This window comes from Triticum urartu, chromosome 3A, assembly GCF_056163025.1.
Source record: "Triticum urartu cultivar PI428250 chromosome 3A, HENAU_Tu73, whole genome shotgun sequence".
Lineage (NCBI taxonomy): Eukaryota > Viridiplantae > Streptophyta > Magnoliopsida > Poales > Poaceae > Triticum > Triticum urartu.
The window spans coordinates 519,931,240-519,956,211 of NC_141875.1; positions in this window are offsets into that span (position 1 = coordinate 519,931,240).

The following is a 24,972-nucleotide window of genomic DNA, read 5'->3' on the forward strand; positions in this document are numbered from 1 at the left end:
TGTCCAAATAATTGCCTCATGCCAAAATGCAACCTAATTTTCCTAGAAAATATTCTTGAGCAATTTTTCAAAGTTCCTGTCTGAGGGAATTGGTTGTGAAGGAAGTACTAGTTAGGTTAACCCAATTGAGTTGAAATTTTTCATGGTCCTTTATATCACAAAATCAAAGCCCTCCTCAAGATTTGAGCTCATGAAATGCAACCTTGTGAGCTGAGCATCAATTCTTTGCCTCTGTCCAAATTTTTAGTTAATGAAGAAATTATATTTTATCTTGCTCTATTATGTCTGAAAATTTTCCTAGGCCTTATACTACCCATATAACCTACCTCTACCAAATTTGGGCATATTTCATCTAGCCATTTTCCCTCAGGATTTTTCCCAATTTTTTGGATAGAGAGGATAGCTATGAAGGAAGTACCATTTTGGCTTGACCAAATGGCATGAAATTTTTACAACACTCTCATATGACCAAATAACCCTGCCATGTTCATTTTCAGCCTAATCCATCACTCTATGTGAGTGCTTCTTCCTGTTTTTGCTTCTGGGCCAATTTATGCAGTTGTTAAGCAACTGTAATAATCCTTGATCCAAACCCCTCCATAATTACCAGGACTGTAGTCCTTCCTAACCTAAACCTCCCAGAAAACACCATTCGATCCAATCAAGTTCCTGTTGATCACCAGTGCACGGCCAAGTTTACTGCAGTAAACTTCAGACGATGATTACTATTTAACCATAGACTCTTTAACTGAGATACCACCGCGGTTGAAACCTGCCCTTGAAGAACTTACTCCTAGACAACAATTGCCAGCCATTTGGCTCTTCTTGATGCCAGTCTGCGCAGTGACCACCACTTTGGCGTGCAATGGCCGTGTCCAGAACGTCGCCTAGCTCCGGCCCCTCCCCCTCTCGTCATCTTCACGATCGAGAGTGTGTCCAACAGGTTCCCCGTGTCGTCGCCTTCCTCATGGAGCCATCTCCCCCTCCGTAAGCCCCCCGTCGGCGCTCGTTGCCGCGTGTCCACGGGCGCATTGTGGCCGACTCCTACCTCTTATTCCTGCGTTGGTTCTCCCTTGAAGAGGAAAGGGTGATGCAACAAAGTAGCGTAAGTATTTCCCTCGGTTTTTGAGAACCAAGGTATCAATCCAGTAGGAGACTACACGCAAGTCCCCTAGTACCTTCACAAACAAACAAGAACCTCGCAACCAACGCGATAAAGGGGTTGTCAATCCCTTCACGGTCACTTACTAGAGTGAGATGTGATAAAGATACTAAGAGAAATATTTTTGCTATTTTTGTGATATAGATTGGAAAATAAAGATTGCAAAATAAATAGTAAACTGGAATTGTAGATTGGAAACTTATATGATGTAAAGTAGACACGGGGGCCATAGGTTTCACTAGTGGCTTCTCTCAAGATAGCATGTATTACGGTGGGTGAACAAATTACTGCCGAGAAATTGATAGTAAAGCGCATAGTTATGATGATATCTAAGGCAATGATCATGCATATAGGCATCACGTACGTGACAAGTAGACCGAGACGATTCTGCATCTACTGCTATTACTCCACATCGACTGCTATCCAGCATGCATGTAGAGTATTAAGTTCATAAGAATGGAGTAACACATTAGGCAAGATGACATGATGTGGAGGGACAAACTCAAGAAATATGATATAAACCCCATCTTTTTATCCTCGGTGGCAACAATACAATACGGGTCATTTCCTTTTCTGTCACTGGGATCGAGCACCGCAAGATTGAACCCAAAGCTAAGCACTTCTCCCATTGCAAGAAAGATCAATCTAGTAGGCCAAACTAAACCGATAATTCAAAGAGACTTGCAAAGATATCAAATCATGCATATAAGAATTCAGAGAAGAATCAAATAATATTCATGGATAATCAAGTTCATAAACCCACAATTCATCGGATCTTGGCAAACACACCGCAAAAAGAGTTACATCGAATAGATCTCCAAGAAGATCGAGGAGAACTTTGTATTGAGATCCAAAGAGAGAGAAGAAGCCATCTAGATAGTAACTATGGACCTGAAGGTCTGTGGTAAACTACTCACACATCATCAAAGAGGCTATGATGTTGATGTAGAAGCCCTCTGTGATTGAATCCCCCTCCGGCAGATTGCCGGAAAAGGCCCCAAGATGGGATCACACAAGTACAAAAGGTTGCGGAGGTGGAAAAGGTGTTGCATGGCTCTCCCCGAAGGTTTCAGGCTATAAGAGTATATATAGGCATAAGAAGTAGGTGGTGGAGCTACAAGGGGCCCACGAGGGTGGGGGGCGTGCCGGGCCCGCCTAGCCGCGCCCTCCTACCTCATGGCTGCCTCGCTGCTTCCTTGACATCCACTCCAAGTCTCCTGGATCACGTTTGTTCCAAAAAAGATCCTCGCGAAGCTTTCATTCCGTTTGATATTCCTTTTCTGTGGAACACTGAAATAGGCAAAAAAAAAGCAATTTGCACTGGGCTTTCGGTTAATAGGTTAGTCCTAAAAATAATATAAGAAGGTATAATAAAGCCCATTAAACATCCAAAAGAGATAATATAATAGCATGGAACAATCAAAAATTATAGATACGTTGGAGATGTATCAAGCATGCCCAATCTTAATTCCTGCTCGTCCTCGAGTAGGTAAATGATAAAAACAGAATTTTTGATGTGGAATGCTCCCTAACATAATTTTCAATGTAATTCTCTTTATTGTGGCATGAATGTTCATATCCAAAAGATTCAAGATAAAAGTTTAATATTGACATAAAAATAGTAATACTTCAAGCATGCTAACCAAGCAATTATGTCTTATCAAAATAACATAGCCAAAGAAAGCTTATCCCTACAAAACCATATAGTTTGGCCATGCTTCATTTTCGTCACACAAAATGCTCCCCTCATGCATAAACCCGATGACAAGTTGAGCAATTGCTTTATACTTTTTAACGCGCTTCAGCCTTTTCAACCCTTACGCAATAAATGAGCGCAAGCCATGGATATAGCACTATAGGTGGAATAGTATATGATGATAGGGGTTATGTGAGAAGACAAAAAGGAGAAAGTCTCACATTGACGCGGCTAATCAACGGGCTATGGAGATGCCCATCAATTGATGTCAATACGAGGAGTAGGGATTTCCATGCAATGGATGCACTAGAGCTATAAGTGTATGAAAGCTCATCTAAAGAACTAAGTGGGTGTGCATCCAACTTGCTTGCTCACAAAGACCTAGGGCATTTTGAGGAAGCCCATCATCGGAATATACAAGCCAAGTTCTATAATGAAAATTTCCCACTAGTATATGATAGTGAAAAAATAAGAAACTCTCTATCATGAAGACCATGGTGCTATTTTGAAGCACAAGTGTGGAAAAAGGATAGTAACATTGTCCCTTCTCTCTTTTTCTATCATTTTTTTGGGCTTCTTTGGCCTCTTTTTTTATTTGGGCTTCTTTGGCCTCCTTTTTTTCTTTTTTTTTCTTTCCTCGCCTGGGACAATGCTCTAATAATGATGATCGTCACACTTTTATTTACTCATAACTCAATGTTACAACTCGGTACTAGAACAAAAATATGACTATATGTGAATGCCTCCGGTGGTGTACCGGGATATGCGATGAGTCAAGAGCGACATGTATGAAAGAATTATGAAAGTGGCTTTGCCACAAATACGATGTCAACTACATGATCATGCAAAGCAATATGACAATGATGGAGTGTGTCATAATAAACGGAATGGTGGAAAGTTGCATGACAATATATCTCAGAATGGCTATGGAAATGCCATAATAGGTATGTATGGTGGCTGTTTTGAGGAAGATATGAGGAGTCTTGTGTGCGATAGAGCGTATCGTATCACAGGGTTTGGATGCACCGGCGAAGTTTGCACCAACTCTCAAGGTGAGAAAGGGCAATGCACGGTACCGAAGAGGCTAGCAAATTGCGGAAAGCTAAGAGTGTGTATCATCCATGGACTCTCATTAGTCATAAAGAACTCATATACTTATTGCAAAAGTTTATTAGCCCTCTAAGAAAAGTACTACTACGCATGCCCCTAGAGGGATAGATTGGTAGGAAAAGACCATTGCTCGTCCCCGACCGCCACTCATTAGGAAAGCACTCAAAGAACACCCCATGCTTCAAATTTGTCACACAATGTTTACCATACGTGCATGCTACGGGACTTGCCAACTTTAACACAAGTATTTATCAATTTCACAATTACCCAACTAGCATGACTCTAACATTACCACCTTTATATCTCAAAACATCTATCAAGAATCATAGTATTCAATGCACTCTATATGAAAGTTTTTATCATACCCATCTTGAATGCCTATCATATTAGGACAAGTTTTATAGCCAAAGCAAATTACCATGCTGTTCTAAAAGACTCTCAAAATAATATAAGTGAAGCATAATAGATCAATAATTTCTACAAAATAAAACCACCACCATGCTCTAAAAATATAAGTGAAGCACTAGAGCAAAATTATCTAGCTCAAAACATATAAGTGAAGCACATAGAGTATTCTAATAACTTCCGATTCATGTGTGTCTCTCCCAAAAGGTGTGTACACCAAGGATGATTGGGGTAAACTAAAAATCAAAGACTCAAATCATACAAGACGCTCCAAGCAAAACACATATCATGTGGTGAATAAAAATATAACCTCAAGTAAAGTTACCGATAGACGAAGACGGAAGAGGGGATGCCCTCCGGGGCACCCCCAAGCTTAGGCTTCTGGTTGTCCTTGGATTTTACCTTGGGGTGCCTTGGGCATCCCCAAGCTTAGGATCTTGCCACTCCTTGTTCCAAAATCCATCAAATCTTTACCCAAACACTTGAAAACTTCACAACACAAAACTCAACAGGAAATCTCATGAGCTCCCTTAGTATAAGAAAACAAATCACCACTTAAGGTACTATAATGAACTCATTCTTTATTTATATTGGTGTTAAACCTACTGTATTCCAACTTCCCTATGGTTCATACCCCCCGATACTAGCCATAGATTCATCAAAATAAGCAAACAACACACAAAAAACAGAATATATCAAAAACAGAACAATCTGTAGTAATCAGTAGGTTTCGAATACTTCTGTAACTCCAAAAATTCTACCAAATTAGGAAGACCTAAATAATTTGTATATTGATCTACTGCAATTGGACTCGGTATTTATCGCTCTCTGGTTAAAAATTAAAATGATTGTCATGAGCGCATACTTTCTGTTTTTTCAGCAAGATCAAATAACAATCATCCAAGAAGATCCTAAAGTCTTTACTTGGCACAAACACTAATTAAAACATAAAAACACAATGATAACAGAGGATAAATGATTTATTTATTACTAAACAGGAACAAAAAGCAAGGAACAAAAATAAAATTGGGTTGCCTCCCAACAAGCGTTATCGTTTAACGCCCCTAGCTAGGCATAAAACAAGAATAGATCTAGCTATTGCCATCTTTGGTAGGAAATTCTTCAGTTGAACACTTATAACCCTTAGGAGTTTCCTTCTTTTTATTAATGATCAAACTCCTAGGCAAGAAATCAAGAAATTCATTTGTATCAAAAGGTTCCTTAATGATAGAGAAAAAGTTGGGATGAACACTTATTGATTTGAGATCCGCATTTTCCTTACTAGAGGATTCACCCTTATTTTTAGGAGCATACATAAACTTGGCAACTTTGGTGGTAGGAGGGGTTGAAGTGTTTCTTATGGCAAAGAAGGCAGAGCCTAAGTTGGTAATAATATCCCAAGTTTATCAATTCTAGTAGAGTCTTGATCTATCTTTTCATTAACTATGGGTTCTTTCTCTCGAAAAAATTTCAGAGTAACTCCTACCTTAGATCCATATTGAGTAATTTGATTGTGGATCTTTTTATCCAAATTCTCAATCAACTCTACCGTGGCAACTTTATTTTCGATAATTTCAAGCCTTTGCATCATGTGTTCCAAAGTTAAAATAGTTCCATTAACCAAAAGAGGTGGTGGGCCAAAAAAAATCTAACATAGCATTATAAGAATCGAAAGTGTGGCTACCCAAGAAATTTCCTCTGGTCATGGTATCAAGAATATATCTGTTCCAAGGAGTGATGCCTATATAAAAATTGCGAAGAAGAACGGAAGTAGATTGCTTCCTAGTGGATCTATTCTGAGCATTGCAAATTATGTACCAAGCATCTTTTAGATTTTCTCCCTCCCTTTGTTTAAAATTAAGAACTTCATGATCAAGAGTACTAACAATGATAGAAGGACTAGCCATAATAGCAAAACAAACGATATAACACAAGGACACAAGAGAAGCAAGCGAAAAGAGACGAACGAAAAAATGGCAAATAAAATGGCAAAAGTGAAGTGGGGGAGAGGAAACTGAGAGGCAAATGGAAAATAATGTAATGCGAGGGATAAGAGTTTGTGATGGGTACCTGGTATTTGTTGACTTGTGCATAGATCTCCCTGACAATGGCGCCAGAAATGGCTAGTTGATGGGAGATCAAATCTTGACTTGACTTGGTGCAAATCTCCCCGGCAACGGCGCCAACAATCCTTCTTGCTACCACCTGTTCCTGCATTGTTTTCCCTTTTTTTGACTATAACGTAGTTTTTCCCTTGAAGAGGAAAGGGTGATGCAGCAAAGTAGCGTAAGTATTTTCCTCAGTTTTTGAGAACCAAGGTATCAATCCAGTAGGAGACTGCATGCAAGTCCCCTAGTACCTACACAAACAAACAAGAACCTCGCAACCAACACGATAAAGGGGTTGCCAATCCCTTCATGGTCACTAACAAGAGTGAGATCTGATAGGGATAATAAGATAAATATTTTTGGTATTTTTGTGATATAGATTGGAAAATACAGATTGCAAAATAAATAGTAAACTAGAATTGTAGATTGGAAACTTATATGATGTAAAGTAGACCCCGGGGCCATAGGTTTCACTAGTGGCTTCTCTCAAGATAGCATGTATTACGGTGGGTGAACAAATTACTGCCGAGAAATTGATAGAAAAGAGCATAGTTATGATGATATCTAAGGCAATGATCATGAATATAGGCATCACATCCGTGACAAGTAGACCGAAACGATTCTGCATCTACTACTATTACTCCACACATCGACCGCTATCCAGCATGCATCTAGAGTATTAAGTTCATAAGAATGGAGTAACGCATTAGGAAAGATGACATGATGTAGAGGGATAAAATCAAGCAATATGTTATAAAGCCCATCTTTTTATCCTCGATGGCAACAATACAATACATGTCGTTTCCCTTTCTATCACTAGGATCGAGCACCGCAAGATTGAACCCAAAGCTAAGCACTTCTCCCATTGCAAGAAAGATCAATCTAGTAGGCCAAACTAAACCGATAATTCAAAGAGACTTGCAAAGATATCAAATCATGCATATAAGAATTCAGAGAAGAATCAAATAATATTCATAGATAATCAAGTTCATAAACCCACAATTCATCAGATCTCGGCAAACACACCGCAAAAAGAGTTACATCGAATAGGTCTCCAAGAAGATCGAGGAGAACTTTGTATTGAGATCCAAAGAGAGAGAACAAGCCATCTAGCTAATAACTATGGATCTGAAGGTCTGTGGTAAACTACTCACACATCATCGGAGAGGCTATGGTGTTGATGTAGAAGCCCTCCGTGATCAAATCCCCCTCTGGTAGATCGCCGGAAAAGTCCCCAAGATGGGATCTCACGGGTACAGAAGGTTGCGGCGGTGGAAAAGGTGTTTCGTGGCTCTCCCCAAAGGTTTAAGGGTATAAGAGTATATATATATGCAAAAGAAGTAGGTCAGTCGAGCTGCAAGGGGCCCACGAGGGTGGGGGCGTGCCTGGACCCCCTGGGCTCGCCGCCCTACCTCGTGGCCGCCTCGATGCTTCCTTGACGTCCACTCCAAGTCTCCTGGATCACGTTTGTTCCAAAAAAGATCCTCATGAAGGTTTCATTCCGTTTGGATTCTGTTTGAGATTCCTCTTCTGTGAAACACTGAAATAGCAAAAAAAAGCAATTTGCACTGGGCTTTCGGTTAATAGGTTAGTCCCAAAAATAATATAAAATGGTATAATAAAGCCCATTAAACATCGAAAACAGATAATATAATAGCATGGAACAATAAAAAATTATAGATACATTGGAGACGTATCACCGACCGAGCATTAATGGCATCGTGGCCGCTTCCCCTCTGTGCCCCTCGGCCCCTCCTGCCCTATGCACCTCTGTAGCTCGTCCGGTTCCTTTTCATCGTGATCTCGCGCCTCCGTGTGGTCGCTGTGCATCGCCAGAGCGTTGGCCGGATCCCCGTGGCGACACCCGAGCTCGGCCTCCCTCGCCCGGCTATATATAGGCCTCCCCCGAGCCAGTCTGAGCACACCATCGCCTCCACTGCACTCCTCTAGCCCCTCCAAGCATCTCGCCCGAGCCCCGAAGCTCCTCCTCGTCTCTTTTGGCCGCCACGGTCACCGGAGCGCCTCGGCTAAATTCCGGCGAGCCCCTCCTCTTCTCTCCACTCTGCCACCACAGGAGCTCACTCCACACCCCCACTAACCTCCCCGGTACCTCATATCCCCCTCGCGTCGACCATGCCATGTTTCCCACCGGCGACCGAAGCCATCCCCGCCGCGACCGACGCTATGCCTGCTCAGGCGCTCCCCGGTGACCGTGCTACCCGCGGATGGGTGCGGGTCAAGGGTCTCCAGAACCCGCCGGTAGGCTGAGCGCCACCTGAGGTGCCCCCTGCCGCCGGCAATCATCGTCAGGGTGAGCTCCCCTGCTTGGCCCGATGCGTCCAGGAGGGAGGAGGAAGAAGGCCCTGGCCAGGCAGGCCCCCCCTCTCCGCGGACCCCACCAGTCAGCCACCCAAGAGCCGACCCCACCGCTGCATGCGTTGGCCCGATCGGCCGACATGGATAAGTGACGGGCCCCACCCTACGGGACTCGCACATCAGCGACCCCAAGCCCCGGGCCCAGCCACTTAAGTGGAAGCGCATTTTGCGTAAGTGTGTGTTCTTTTAAAGAAAGTGCCTTTTGTTCTCCTTCAGTCCGAAATATGTTTTCTCAGCTCTGAAGGCATATTCCTCTAAATGCGCTTTCTGTTTTTTTTCAGCTCAGGGGCCTGTTTGTAGAACTCTTTTTATAGATTGATCCCTGTACTTTGTCGGGTTATATCTTTTTGCTCGAGACTCCGATTGAGGTGAATCTAACGCCCACATCTTTGTCTCGTCGAGCCTGTTCTGTTGGTATCATTTTCACTATGGTTTAACATACTAGAAATGACCATTTTGCCCTTGCCTTCCGAGAGTGAACATTTTCCGGCGAATCTTTCTGCGATCTTTCCGCACATCTTCCCGGAGCCTTCTTCATCCACAGGCAAGCCACAACCACCATTTGCATGATAGCCATATAGTAGTTTTGGTTTTCAACTTGAATCTTTAATAATTGTATGTTTGTTTTGCTACTACTGCCGTTATTTTGGTTATGCTTATGGATTGGTGACTACAGTGAGGCTATGTTTTCTTGCACTTTGTTATCATGTTCTACTTGCTAGTATTACTTTCATATTGCCATGCTTGATAGTAGTACATGTTGGGTTGGTCATGTTTTTCGATGCATGACTAACATCGGTTACCGAGTACCGTTGATATGTATTATTCCTTTGTTGTTAGTTGGTCGCATTATTCCTTTGTTGTTAGTTGGTTAAGTGTTTACTCGGTTATATTGTTGATGTATTATTGCATGGTACTTATTGTTGATGCTAATGGTCATGTTATGCTAGGAGTAATGTTGTACTAGTGATATTCATGCTCGTCATTATGCCATGCTCAGTTGGATATGACTCATTGTTGATATGGTGGATAGTTATGTTGTACCATCTTGCTCATGTTGATTCCATTCTCATGCATTGTAATTGCATCATGTTATTTTATCATGACTCGGCATATTGCATTCAAGTTTAACCGGATTAAATTGAACTTGAACAACTATTAGATGAGTCATGGTGCCACCATATCGAGCTAACCAGTGCAACCACGCTTGCCTTTATGGGAAGGTCCTAACTGGGTCTATTGTTGTGCCTCTCGCCGATGCCTCCAATGATAGAAGGTTATGCGTGGGCGCTACCTTGGCCAGGTAGGACGGCATAAGCCTTGTGAGCCCGAGTTTGGTTATGTGCACATGTCCCTGTTTGGGACCATTTATTGTTTTTGCCATGACGGTGGCCATTGGTGTCTTTGGTAGGCACGGGTCCACCCATGACTTAGCCCAGTAGGGCAGTTTTGTCGGAACACCATTGGTCCACCCGAATGGGAGTGCGAGGCCATGGGTTCTGTGGTGTGGGTAAAGTGCGCTACCTCTGCACAGTGTATATTAAATCTATCGATAGCCGTGCCCGGGGATAAGGGCCCAGTTCGTAGTTGGTCACACTATGGGTCAACAGTAATAATAACTTGCTTAATAACAACCCTGGTTCGATGATGAGAAAGAGATTGGTTGTGATCGTGAGATGATCGCCATGGTATCAAGGATACCGAGTTGGTGGATATATGTGGTTGTCATCGCGAGATGATCACCGTGGTATCGAGGATACCTAGTTGATGGGTATTTGTGGTGTTATGCGAGAGTCAAGGGTGAAGATCAAGCTCCTTGTGGTAATGTAATGATCACTTCGGTATTTTTAAAGCCAAGCTTGATTGGATCCTGAGATGATCGTGTGATGTCCGTGATGGTTACGAGGTAACCCGAACAAAGTTGGTGCATGATAACGTCATCATGTTGCATGATAGTGTCATCATGTTTATATGTTCATGCCATGCTCGTATCATTCTATTTGTATCATGTTGTTCATGCCATGTTGTTCTGATAGTATCATGTTAATCCTTGTTAACCCGTAATTGCCATGTTGTTGTCTGTCTTGATTGCTTTGGTTGCTGTGAGCTTGCAAGTACATTCAAACCGACCTGGCGTGTCATGCTAGTTTGTAGGTCATGCCGGATTTGATTGCTTGTTTGTCGTGGATCCCTTGTTTGCGAGCTAGGATAAGCGTTCCGTCCAGAGTCCGTGCGGAGTGGAGTTCATCACCGTCATTGTTGTTCCGCTGCTAGAGTTATTCCGCTGCATCGTGTTGTTCTGCTGCTTGCATGGAGCAACAGTAGCAGGACTAGTGTCGTTGTTCCGATGTAATCCCTTGTACCCACGTAGATTGTAATAAAGAGCGGATTTGTTCTATGCTAAGCAGTGTCGTATTCCAGAAGACTTCGCCTCGATCTCTGGGCTAGAATACGGGGCATTCCGGTTTCCCTGAGCCGGGGTGCCACACCCACCACATCTATGATGATACAGGGTTTTGTCACAATTTTCGTCATAGAAGTGTCATAAGTATGACAGATTTTTTTTCGTTCAGCCCAAAATGTCACGGGTGTGTCTTTTTTTTGTAGTGCCGCCTTTAGCTTGTGCATGTGGTGCTTTTACAGCGCACTTGCATCACACACGGTTAAGCCAGTACCTCCACCCTTTGCTCACGCTTGCGCAGTCGTGGTGATTTTACAGCGCACTTGCATCACATATGGTTGAGCCAGTACCTCCACCTTTGCTCGCGCTTGCATAGTCGTGGTGATTCACAGCGCACTTGCATCGCACACGGTTAAGACATTATAGCCGTGTCCGTTGAGTGTCATCAGAGTCTTTGCAACAAGAAAATGTTAGAGAGGGTCAGATGACAGCCAAACCAGCATGTGGCCAAAATATATCTGAGTGAAAAGGGTGGTCTGTGATGTTCAAAATTCCAATGCACAACTTTGACCATGCGGGCCCACGGTTGGGCATGTCTGTAACACCCCGGATGTAACTTTCCATATTTGTAACTCTGACTCTTGCCATTTTCGGCTTTAAGTTATGAGATTCCCTTCGTGGTTGGGTTTTGTCTTCTTTTTGCATTTTGTTCATGTCATGGATTTCATATCATGTCATCATGTGCATCGCATTTGCATTCGTGTTCGTCTCATGCATCCGAGCATTTTCCCCGTTGTCCTTTTCGCAATCTGACACTCCCACATGCACCGGCACACCCCTCTTGTCTCTTTTCGTGAGCGGGAGTAAAACGTTCTCGGAATGGGCCGAGATTTGACAAGTGGCATTGGTAAACCACCTGTCAAATTCCGTTCCATTTGGAGACTGTTTGATGCTCCAACGGTTAACCGGGAACCGCAAAAGCCTCTTAGTGTTGCAGCCCAAGACCCCTCCAAAACAGCCCAATAACCCATCTAAACCATCTCCATGTTCTCCACCGTCGGATCATGATTGCGTGGGTGAAAACCGCACCCCATTTGGACATTCCTACCTCCCTCTACCTATAAATATGTGCATCTCCCCCGAAAACCGTGTCCAAACACTAGCAAATCTCCCCACTCTGCGCCGGACGTGTCCGACCTCGCCGTACACCGTCCACCGCCGCCGCCCGCAGCCAACGGGAGCACGCCACGTGGCCTCCCTCTCTCTATCTCTCCTCCCGCTCCGCCACAGCCCGCCGGGGCCCGAGGCCGGCCTGCCCCGGGCGCGACCGGGCCCGACGAGCCACGTGAGCCGCCGCTCGCCCCGAGTCGCCTCTGTCACCCACGCCCGCTCTCCGCCGCCACCCTGCTCGCGCGCCGCCTTCGCCGGCCGCCGCCGCCAACCGCGTCGTCGGCCCGCCTCTTTGCCACCGCCACCTCGGCTCCGCTTCGCCGCTCCCTTGCACCACCAGTCCATCGCGCCACCACCGCCGTCCTTCGCCCTGCCTCATCACGCCGGTGAGCCGCCCCTCCGCCGAATCTCCACTGCGTCCACACCGGAGTCAACGCCGTCCAGATCCGGTCCGGGTGGACGAGATCCACCAGGAGCCGATCCAAACGGCCTCGTCCCCGTCCTGTATCGCTCCGTCCCGGATCCCTCCGTCCCGTTGACTTTTCCGGAGGGTGAGATTTTCACAAAGTCCCAGGAATTCTAGTATTTTATGCCTACTTCATCATGTCGTATCTCGGTGACTGTGGCTCCAAATCATGCATATGAGATGTCAAAATGTTTGTCTCGTTGAGCTCTTTATATTAGAAGCATTTACATGCATGTTACTATACCTCATGATGCTATTTTCATTGTTGCGAGAGTGCTATAAATGTTAGTTGTTGGTACTTATCAGATCATGATGATTTGTCATTTTTGTTGCATTTGATGTGTCCATCATATGAGCATGAGGTCTACATGTGTTCTGAACTACAACATGCCATCTTTACAAAGGAGCAAGTCCTGTATTTTTGTGACCTATGTGGTGACTAGCACAAGCATGCAAACTAGGCTCCGTGATGTTGCTGTTTTCATGGACTTAAGATTTTGCTGTCTTTTTCCTGTTGTTATTTTGATGCCATGTAAACTTGATGCTACATTGAGATCCATGATTATTTTTGGATACTTCATTAAGGATGTTTTGAAAATGTTGTTATGCTATATCCATTCTTGTACCTGGTTGCAATTATGGAGTGATCTAGGATGTCATTTGTTTGCTCTACTTTTGCTATAAAATGTTCCTGGCAGTTTGTTAACATGTTAATCAAAATTTCCATGGTTGTTGCTAGTGATCCATGCATCCTATGAACTTGCTCTTGCCATGGTTAGCTTCATGAACATGTCATCCTGCTATTGGTATGCTTATGTTGTCATGCAATGCTTTGTGGTGAGTGTCATGAGCTCGCAAAGTTGCTATCATAAATTTGTTTATGCCATGCTCTGTTTTTCTGCAAAGTCTGAAACTGTTAATAAAACTTGCTATGTTTACATTGGTGCCATCATATCTTGTGTGCCTTTTTGGCCCATGTTCAGTAAGGGACTTTTGTTCTATTAATTAATTATAATCATGCCATGCCTTTGCTTGCTATGATATGTTCCTGTAGCATGTCGTTTGCTTGCTCTAAACATTGCTTCCTGATGTTGTTTTTGACATGTTAGTATTTTCACTAAGTCTGTGAAGCTGATATCTTTTGCACTTTTGCCATGCTTGTTTGAACCTGTTCTATTGTGTTTTAGCCATAGCTTAGTGTTCAAGTTTTGTCAAGCATCTCTTGTACATCACTGACATATGTGTTGTTGTTATGTTGGAGTGCAGTAGCTTAGTTTCTTGTTGCATTCTAAGTGGCATCATGTTGTTAATCGCAGATTTGCGTCATTCTTGTGATGCTTGCCATTTGCAAACCGTGCATCCGTTTTCGGCGATCTTTATATCGATTTCAACCGAAATCATTTCATCTTTCCAGCAGCATACTTGGTTTGCCAAGTTGATGCCTTGATCATCCTTTCCCTTCCAGAGCACGCATATGCATTGCATATCATATCTTGCATATCATGCCATGTATTGCATCATGTTGCTTGTGCATTGCACCGTGATTGATTGTTGTTCCTTTGCTTGTGTTCTTGCCTTGGGTAGAGCCGGGAGAAGAGTATGTGAACGAGGAACCTGTTGAGTATGCTAAAGAGGATCAAGCTTTCGACAACTCTGAGAACACTACAAAAAACGACACATCCGGGACATTTTGGGCCGAACGAATTTTTTTTCTATCATACTTATGACACTTCTATGATGATAATTGTGACAAAACCCGGTATCATAATAGATGTGGTGGGCTCCTACTTCTATGACAAAAAATTATGACAGAAAATGGGCTTTTCGTCCTGGGCGGGCCGGAGACGCAGCTGCATGACATTCTTTGGCCGTCCATGACGGAAAAATCATGGTAGAAGCGAGGCGAGGAAAATATCGGGGTGTTCCCGGTTACGGTGGGTGGTCGGGGTCGAGCGATGCGCATTTCTCTCATACACGCATGCGCATGGGTGCGAGGCGTTGGGCTCTAACTGAATCCGAGCGAGGCGTTGGACTCTAACTGAACCCGAGCGATTACACTGCAGGCTACGCGTTACTAAACCCGAGTGATCGATCGATGGGCTGATAACTGAACCAGATCGAGCAATTCCTTCACTACTGCTGCTAACTGAAGCCGATCGATGCTGCCTCTGGATGAACAGTGAGCGTTGCTGGGGGGTTTGGATGAATAGTTCCCGGTGGGGGTGGATGAACAGGGCCCTGTGGTGTTGCCTCTGGATGAACAGGACCCCGATCGATCGAGCTGGTTGGGGCTAGATGAACAGGACCCCGTGGAGGGATGGATGAACAGGTCACCCCGTGGAGGGCTGGATGAACAGTAGACGGTGGGGGGCTAAATGAACAGTTTCCCGTGGAGGGGTGGTTGAACAGGAGCCCGTCGAGAGGGCTGGTTGCACAGTAGTCGTTGGAGTAGCGCGCGGAGGAGGCTGGAGGAACAGGAGTCCATGGATGAACAGTCACAGGTGGAGGCTGGAGGAGGTCGACGGTAGATGAACAGTAGCCCGTGGAGGCTGGAGGGGGTCGACGGTGGAGATGAACAGTATCCCGTGGAGTCCCGTTTTGCGGTACGCCACACCCCTCCCGATGAACAGGACCCCCGTTTCGACCGTAGCGCTCGAACACAAGCCCGTTTCCTCCGTTTTGCGGTACACCACACCCCTCCCAATCAACAGGACCCTGTTTCGACCGTAGGAGGTCCGTTTCCTCTGTTTTGTGGTACGCCAGACCCCTCCCGATGAACAGGATCCCGTTTCGAACGTGATCGGTCGAACACAAGGCCGTTTCCTCTGTTCTGCGGTACACCAGGCCTCGTTTCCATCGGCTGTTCCGTCCAAGCCCTCCCGATGAACACGACGATGCATTCCGTTCTGACCCAGCCGGTTGGCTCCCCATGAACACGACGACGACGCAGTTTCTCCGTTCTGACCCAGCCATGTACACGAGCCTGGTCGTACGTATGCGCGAGTAGGCGTTCGAGACCCCGCCCGTATGTACATACATGGTCGTATTTTCTTTCTTGCACACTGGCCGTTGTACGTACGTGTACATGCTACGTGCGCGCATCTACTACGACACGTGCACACCTCTACATCGACCAGTATGTACGTACGCGTTCGCGACCAGAATGACAACGCTAAGTACGCTTCGACCAGGTGGGTCCCGACTGTCAGGCACTTCCTTGCGTGCGAAGATGTAGCTGGTGGGTCCCAGCAGTCAGGGAGGCGAATCGTTTTTTTGCCCAAACGCACTTCCTTGCGTGTGAAGATGTCGCTAGTAGGTCCCAGCAGTCAGGGGAAATGTTTTTTTCAAGAAATACGGTTGCTCGTCCGGTGGGTTCCTGCTATCAGGTGGAGGAATCATTATTTTCCTCGTAATAAGGAGGCACTTCCTTGCTGCGGCCGTGGACCCAGCTGTCAGCCTCTCCATGTACAGTCAACGTCTGATGGAAGCCGTTCCTTGACCACGTTGACCACGCTGCGCCGAGAGCACCAGGGCAGTGGACGACGGCGAGGCCTGGGAAGGGGGCGACGCAGAGCCGGGGAAGACGCGGCAGTGGATGCCCACGCGTAGAGGAGTATGAGGGTTCACTGGTTCGCTGCGGTGTGAGGCTGTCGTTGCCGCAGAATAACAGGGGGTGTGGGTGTGTAGAGGGATGGCCTGGCCAGGGGTGGGAGTAGTAGGGGCGGTGAGGCCACCGCGGCATCGCAACCGGCCACGGGAGGCGGGAGCACGAGGCACGACCGGCGCTAGTTTGGGCAGCTGGAGCAAGAAGACCAGAGGTTGAAGAAGCAGTACGGCCATTGGATGGACATTGTACGGTCACTAGAGTTAGAATCGTGCATATTGACTAAGTTGACAAAGCCCTCCGTCCCCTTCAACTTAGTAGGCCCACACGTCAGCCTCCCACTATACTGGGTCCCAGCTTGCAGGGGGTATTCATTTTTTGTGCGTAATAAGGAGGCACTTCCTTGCGTGCGAAGATATAGCTGGTGGGTCCGAGCTGTCAGCGGCGGTAACGTTTTTTTTTGCGAAATACCTAGGCCCTTTCGGTGGGTCACAGATGTCAGGTGGAGGAATCATTATTTTGCGCGTAATAAGGAGGCATTTCCTTGCGTGCGGCCATGGACCCAGCTGTCAGCCTCTCCACGTATAGTCCACTTCAGATGCATGTCAGTCGTTGACCACGTTGACCGGGCTGCGCCGAGAGCACCAGGGCGATGGACGACGGCGAGGCCTAGGATGGGAACGACACGGAGCCAGGGATGACTCGGTAGTTGTTTCCCACGCGGAGGGGAGTACGACTGTACGAGGGTTTACTGGTTCGTCTGCCGTCGTCAGAGAATAACAGCAGGTGTGGGTGAGTAGAGGGATGGCTAGGCCAGCGATGGGAGTACGGTGGGGCGGTGAGGCCTACACGGCAGCACTGCCGACCGTGGGGAGGAGGGAGCAGGCAGTCTCGCCGGCGCTTGTTTGAGCGGCTGGAGCAGGAAGACCAGAGATTGAAGAAGCATGACGGCTGTTGGATGGACATCCAACAGTCACTGCTTGTGCGTCAACCTTTTTTTAGGAAAGCCTCAAATCTGTGGAAAATAGCATACAGCCCATCTGCCATTATTTCTAATAATTTACAGCCCATTTTCTAATTCTTAAGGTTTTTTGGAGCCCATATTCTTTTCGTTACCATTATAGCCCATATTGTGGCCATGGTTAAAAAATTATACAAAATTTTGCATATTTCGGTGCGGTCCGAACTGTTTTTAATCCTGAAATTTCGAGTCACATTCAAACTAATTTTAAAAATAAATGTATATCAATATAAATCCAACAAAAAGAAATGTATATCAAAATAAATGTATATCAATATAAATTGTCCACGCATAAAAATCAATGCAATTTAAAATCTCGAAATGAAAAAAAGAAATTTGAAAATAATTTCCGATATGATGTGTTTTAAAAATGTACCACCCATTTCCCATTACTGATAGGCCATTTTCTTGGCCAGCCGAATGAAGCTCTCCTCGTCTTCAAAGATTTGCAGCCGAACAGGCCTGACAAAGCGACTTACTTGGCAAATCACAAAGAAATTGGGCTAGCCATTTTTAGAAAGAAAAAAACTATTAGGCTGGTCTGTGGTAAACATAAAAGAGAAGGCTGTCTAGACAGGCCAGATTGCCCCGCACAGCCCAGTTAACACCCTGCTTCCACTCAAAAACAAATTAGATAAATGCCACTCCAATTATGGCGATTCATAAAAATGCCACTGCAATTTCCAAACTTTGAAAAATGCCACTTCAATTTTTGCAAACTTTGGAAAACGCCACTGCAATTTGCAAACTTTGAAAACGCCACTCCAGACTTCGAAAAATGCCACTAGAAATGGCGTGAAATGGCATTTTTCAAAGTTTGGAAATTGCAGTGGCATTTCTCAGAAACACAAGATTTGGAGTGGCATTTATCAAATTAACCCAAAACAAAAAAAACTGGGCGAGCTGGTGGGTCCCTGGTGTCAGCCGCTCGTTATGCAATTCTCTTGTTTATTGACTACATTGACAATGGCATGGGACCCAGATGTCATAAATCCATTAGGAGGAGCCATTTTTTATTGGCTTGAAATAAGGAGGCACTTGCTTGCGTACTGCCATGACCTTGGCAGGTCTCTGTTATCATCCTCTCCATGTACAATCATCTCCTGATTGTGCACGCGTCAACTTGGTAGGCTCACAAGTCACCCTCTAAACACGTGGAGGACAAATACAACCCATTTAAAAAATAACAGCCCATTCCATACGTTTAAATGGAAAGTTCAACATTCAGAGCAAAGTAACAGGTTTGATCCACATATAGAGTACTGAACTTCCATGTTGACAACCATCATAGCCAAGTTAACTATCTACACCCACTAATACAATAGTAGCGTACAAGTACTAACTTACTCTTAGCTAACTAGACAATGTCGGTCGCCATCTACGGTACACGCTAAACGCCGGCACCTGCGTCCTCCGCCTCGCCTCGGACTTGCCAGAGGTGCGATAGGGCACGTTGCTCGCGCGTGTTGGACCTTTCCATGCTGATGTGGTCCACTGAAGCTTCAGCTTCTAAGCGGGAAACCCACTTGACGAGCTGGTAGTAAAAATCAGCGTCGTGAACGTGTGCGTGTCCGACAGCCTCCAGGGCTATTTGCCAGGCGTCGACGTCCATGTAGTCGGCCCAGTTGTGGGCGCTCTACTCGCGACTCAGAGCGTCGGTGCGCTGTTGCTCCATGTCCCGCTGGTGGTGCAAATCGGCAATACGTTGCTCCTCCGCCAGGCGGTCGCGCTCCAACAACTCCTCATAGTCTGCATTGCCATCTAAAGACAGAAAGAATGCCTCCTCCCTCCGTCTGCCTTCCGGTGAAAAACCGAACAGTAGTTCCGGCGGTGACCGCCTCTGGTGTCGCCTACCGCGAACGAGCGGGGGCATGGCGGACGTGGTGAGAGCGAGGATAAGTGGCGAGCGACGTCGGGCCGGTGGGGGCTTATGAGGATAGGGCGAGTTGGGTGATGCTGCCACCAGAGAAGCCCGGGAAACATTAATTATAGGCGGAAGGTAGGCGAACTAGCGTGTTGCCGGAAACACGACGGTCATCGCGGTCATCGGAATTCAATGCATTAGCAGGCATGGCTTAGCGCGCCAGCTTGCCGTGGAAAACTAGAAAAACTGAAATTATGACTGTGTCGTCCCATCCCGTCAGTGGTGCGTCCCGTCCGTGTTGGGTCGCACGCCGGCATGATGGTCAAATGAGTGCACTTGAATCATCCAGATGAGGTACTCCCTCCTTGTCAAAAATGATTCCAGCACTCATCATCTACCTTGGTTGGTTAGATTTTTGAATTAAGCCCTGCAAACCGGAAAGGAGGTAGTACGTGTGTGATCCGCTATTTATTCGTGTAGGATCGAGTAGGTCATTTTTTGAATTGAGGCCCGCAAACCAGAAAGGAGGTAGTACGTGCATGATCCGCTATTTATCTATGTAGGATCGAGTAGGTCGGATAGTGTACATGTAGGATCGAGTAGGTCGGATGGTGTACATGTACGATCGCATTAGCTGATGAACATTCGCTGGGCGATAACGCATTTGCAAACGTTTTTGCTGGTAGTTTCTTCAGATTCGCATGGCATTTTCTTCAGAGCAGCTTGTCAGTTTCTTCATAGGTAGGCATTTTTATTCAAAAAACTACCACTTCAGATCTTGCGTCGGAACTAAAACTGCCAGGAGCGCATTAGTAGGTTAGCTAGTGATCGATCAGTAACTTGTAAACACCGAGCGAACAGAAATAAGGAACTGTTAGTAACTTGTAAACACTGAGAACACAGAAATAAGGATCATGCTATGCACAGTAGTAAGAGCCGATCTGTTCAAAATGTTCACACTAGACTCACAGGCCTGGCATTGTAATATGTTCACATTAGTAGCCCAAATTCAAAACCAACTAGTACGATTCCCATACATAAGATCAACATGTTAATGCATCTCAATGATTCACAGATCATATATAAATATGTAGCTCCAAAAGCAAAGATCTAGAAAAAAACAACTATTCTTCCTACTAACATGGATGCTTCTCTTGGCCAACATTCAGTACAGACTGAAAGACAAATTTGTTTGTGAAGTCTACAATTCCACTTGCAAACGTAAGTGGTTTAACCAACAGCTAGAACCATGAGAATGAACCACACATGATGCAGGAACATCCACTGCAATATGATTTGGTCTTCTCTCGATCACACGGCGAGACTATTTTCGGAATACAAACTTTAACTTAGGCAAAATTATGCCTATTGTATAATAACACCAATGCAATGAAGCACCTAGTGTTGTCCAATAAATAGTACAGTACTATTTTTCTGCAGTCCATGAAGTGAATATCCAATCTTTTTGTGTCTATTTTCAAATGGCACTGCATGCAGTGACTATACTATTATCTTGTGCAGTTCAACCAAAATTGCAGTCACTTTGTGTGTTTGCCAAATAGCAACGGGCAGACATCTCTGTCTGCACAAATATCAAGCAGCTAGTAAACATATAGCCACCTTGTATTTTCGGTGTAAACATGTCTCTTCCGCTTAGCATCTGTCATGCTTTGCACTGGACAATTTGATACAGTCATGTTTTTCCCTGGACAATTTCATACTGAATTGATTTGCTAGTTCAGAGCAGAAATATAGCGCCTATTCTTTGTCAGACCAAGGATATCCATGTTCGCAGTGATGGAAGAGGTGAAATCCATACAACCGAAATTGAGCATCCAATCATTGAATCCTGTCCTGCACCTCCAATGTAGGTCCACCCTGCTAATAAATTCACATGCAAGCCACTAGTATTATTATCTAATGACAGTACAAAAAGAGTAGCAAGATAGTAGCAAACCATGTACCTTCATAATGAACAGCTCATAGTGCCACCAATTGGATATAAAGGTTTGGAAGAAAACATGCTCCTAATGTTGAACCAGTTGGACTTTTTGTGCAGTTCCACTAAAATCGAGCATCCCTGTTTGCATAGATATTGAAAGTATGATTACTATAAAAGTGGCACTAGTTGAAGCATAGACTCACAAATATAAGCATTCCAATTTCTTAATGGGAAAAGGTAGCAAGACTGTTTCTAACCACCTATTTGAAGGAATAAATAAGGCAACAGTGGCTGATGTCAGAAAGGCATATATAGTTATTTCTGAAAGAATGATCGATTCCTAACCTTTGCTCTTCTTTTAAGCATATTTTGTGTAGTTCAACTAAAATAAAATGCCATCACCGCCTTGACAATTCAGTGACACTATACAAAAGGAAATGACTTAACATTACATCATGATGTCAGGTATGTAGTCGACGGGTATTAGAGACAAACGTACGGACCTCCTCTGATAACATAATGAACATTAATTTTAATAAAGGTGTGACTAGCTTTACCAGGATAATTTGAGTGAACTCTACACCCTCTGTTCCTTAATATAAGACGTTTTCGCAGTTCAATTTAAAGTACCCAAACGTCTCGTATTTAGAAAAAACAGGTAGTAGTTTTATTGAGCACATATCTAGGAAAGCTTGTCACACTTTATATATGTCCATACGCTAATGCAACACCATTCGAATAGTACAAATATACACTAATCTAGTGGCTAGTGCAACAGTAGAGTAGTTATTTTATTACAGGGTACAGTACAATGGTTTTACTGAACAGATTTCCATAAGCTCTAGCACTGGAAGATTTCTATAAGAATTAACAATATAAAATGTAAAGGTAACAAGTTTCAGCATTGGTATACTAGTTGTGCAAGAGCATTAAACCAAATACAAAAGTCTGAAGGTAACTAGCATTATTAACTAATGACAGTATTAAAAAATTCCCTATTTGCAAAAATCTGAAGGTAGTAACAAGTTTCATCGTTGGTATACTGGCTGTGCAACAACATTAGAATGCCTTAGCTGAAAAATCTTTAATACATCCACAATCAATAGCTAACCCTGAAATAATCTAGAGACATTAAATGGCATTGCTTAAATTTATCGGTGGCATTAGACTGAGTGCGGCATTAGTTAAATGTGGCATCACTTTAGCAGTAGCATTGGTTGACTTTACCGCTGGCGTTATACTAACAGCAAAAAAGTGGCATTAAGAGCATGGGAGACCCATTCGGACAGTGGGCGCACCAGTACAATGTACCTCCACAGACACATAGAGTGGTGAGGGAGGTATGGTTGCCCATAGCAACAAATATCCAGGCAGCATATGTGGATTACGTCCCATTTTTGTTCTCTTTAGCCACCTTTTTTCCTATGTGAGGACAAAAAACCGATCGATCTGGTCATTCTCTATTGTGTTGTCATGCCTTTCTACCCTTCTTCAACCAAGAGACATGAGACTCATTCCTTAGCTACTGATTTTCCCCTTTTCAACCTAGATGCGAGTTCGATGCCTACTCTCTTGGACAGTATAGTCGCCCTTCCTTTCCTTATTCAACCCAGACATGGATTTTTCCTTTAATAGTGCAAATCAAGGTTTTCGTCTGTGTGACCAGCAGAGCAGAGGATAGGAAATTGGGAAGATGGTGGAGTGGGAAAAGATCCACATGCAGCGACGTGGCAGTTGGGGCAATAGAACAAGGGTATGGTATGAAAAGAGGTAGCATACCTTAGGGTTGGTGGGAAGTGGCTTTGCTCGTGATCGTCGTCCTCCGCACGCACTACGGCAGCGAGCTTGGGGACAGAGGCCATCCCGCGCGGGCGCTAGGTCTGAGAGGACGTCCTTGTTGTCAGTGCGTGACCTCGCTCGCCGACGACGAGTGCGTCAACGTTGCACCTCCTTTTCTTCCCCGGCGGATCTGTGAACACTGGTGAGGAGGGAGAGAGAGGCCGTCTTTTTTAGATCTGGAGAGAGGGTGATAGTGTGAGAAGCAAGTGGGCAACCCTTAGCAAGAAAGCTCTGAAGCTCCAGCCTATATATCTTTTTTATACTACTAGTACTAGAGGTGGAGTAGTGGTAGAGTAGTTTATATTTTCTCTGCAAACAGTACCAGTTAGTCGTGCTTCAAAACTAAACAGCACACCATTAGAAAAAAGGTCGATAACTAATGTGGCACCTCGGGCCAACGCGGCCAGATAGCATTTTACACAAGAAATTACACGCCATGTTTCGTTGACATGTGGTCCCGTTCCAACATGTCAGTGAGAAGATGGCGAGTCCTTTTGTAAAATTTCCGAAAGGACGTGTAGGCCAGAGCGCCTCTTCGTGTACCGTGGCAAACTGGCAACCGTCCACCAACTCTTCGTCTTTCCCTCTCGATTTGGAACTACTGTCGCACGCTCTTCCTCCCTCCTCCATTTGCCTTCACCCTTCCTTCTGACATTGTTTGATCGTCTTCTCCATGGAGGGAACAAGCCGGAAACGACCCCGTTATTCTTGCCCCGATCTAAAAGATGACGTGGTGGGGGAACTCATTGATCGGTGCAACATCATCACCTCGGCTAGCATGGCAGGTTCGTTCAAGACCATTCTCGACTCAACTAATAACATCATTACAAGGAACCCAAGGGTCTAGGAGCGGTTTGATCTCCCTTATCTTCTTCTCTATAAGCTTGTTCGCATGGGTGCAGACGACGGAGGCCTTGCCTTGTGCAAGTTGATGCCGCTTGATAACGATACATGTGATGTCAAGATGCCATCGCTTCAGGGTAAGTCCTGGGCTAGCGCAAATGGAGATTGGGTTGTTTATATTGGGTACAATTGCAAGTGGGAACTTGTGAATGTGTACACTCGTCAGCGGATTCCACTTCCAAAAATCTCAAAGTGCCCTGAGGTTGAGCACACAGATGATCTATGTATGTTCAAATACGATCATGGTGACTGTCGTCTATGGAAGATAGCAATTTGTCGAGTTCCCAACCGCTCTTGGAATTGCAAGAACTATGAAGTTGTTGCTATCTTCGACAAGCTTGTTGGCGTCCTTCATGGTTCGACTGGATGGATATTGCTCAAAAATCAGTTTCTGTACATGGATGAGTATTGTGATGCAATTGAATACGAGGGTCTTGTGTTTGCTGCCACCACTCGTGGCACTGTTTTTGCATGGGATCCTCGTAGTTTCGGTACGTTTGTCTTCCACCATAATTATAATTGTTTCATCCACATGCATGCGGGTTAGCAAGTTTCCCGTTACTAATTAACCTTCTTCTTGTGTTTCCAAGGTCCTGTGAACATTCCACCACCTATACTTGAAAAAAATTTATAACCAAGGGGGAGATGATGATGGTGATGATCACGAGCATGAGGACGAGCAGAACTTATATACTCAGTGGCGCCTGGCAACTAATTCCGATGGATCACCTCTTCTTGTCTGTATACAGTGCACTTTGATTGTTACTATTGAGGGAGCAGGTGTTGTCTCCCATGGTCGCCCTCTCCAGACCTATTCCAACACCCGTTGCAGGGTGTTCAAGATGGATACTAGTGTGCTAGCGTCAACACCTTCTCCCTCGTTCAGTATTGATAGTCTTGGAGAA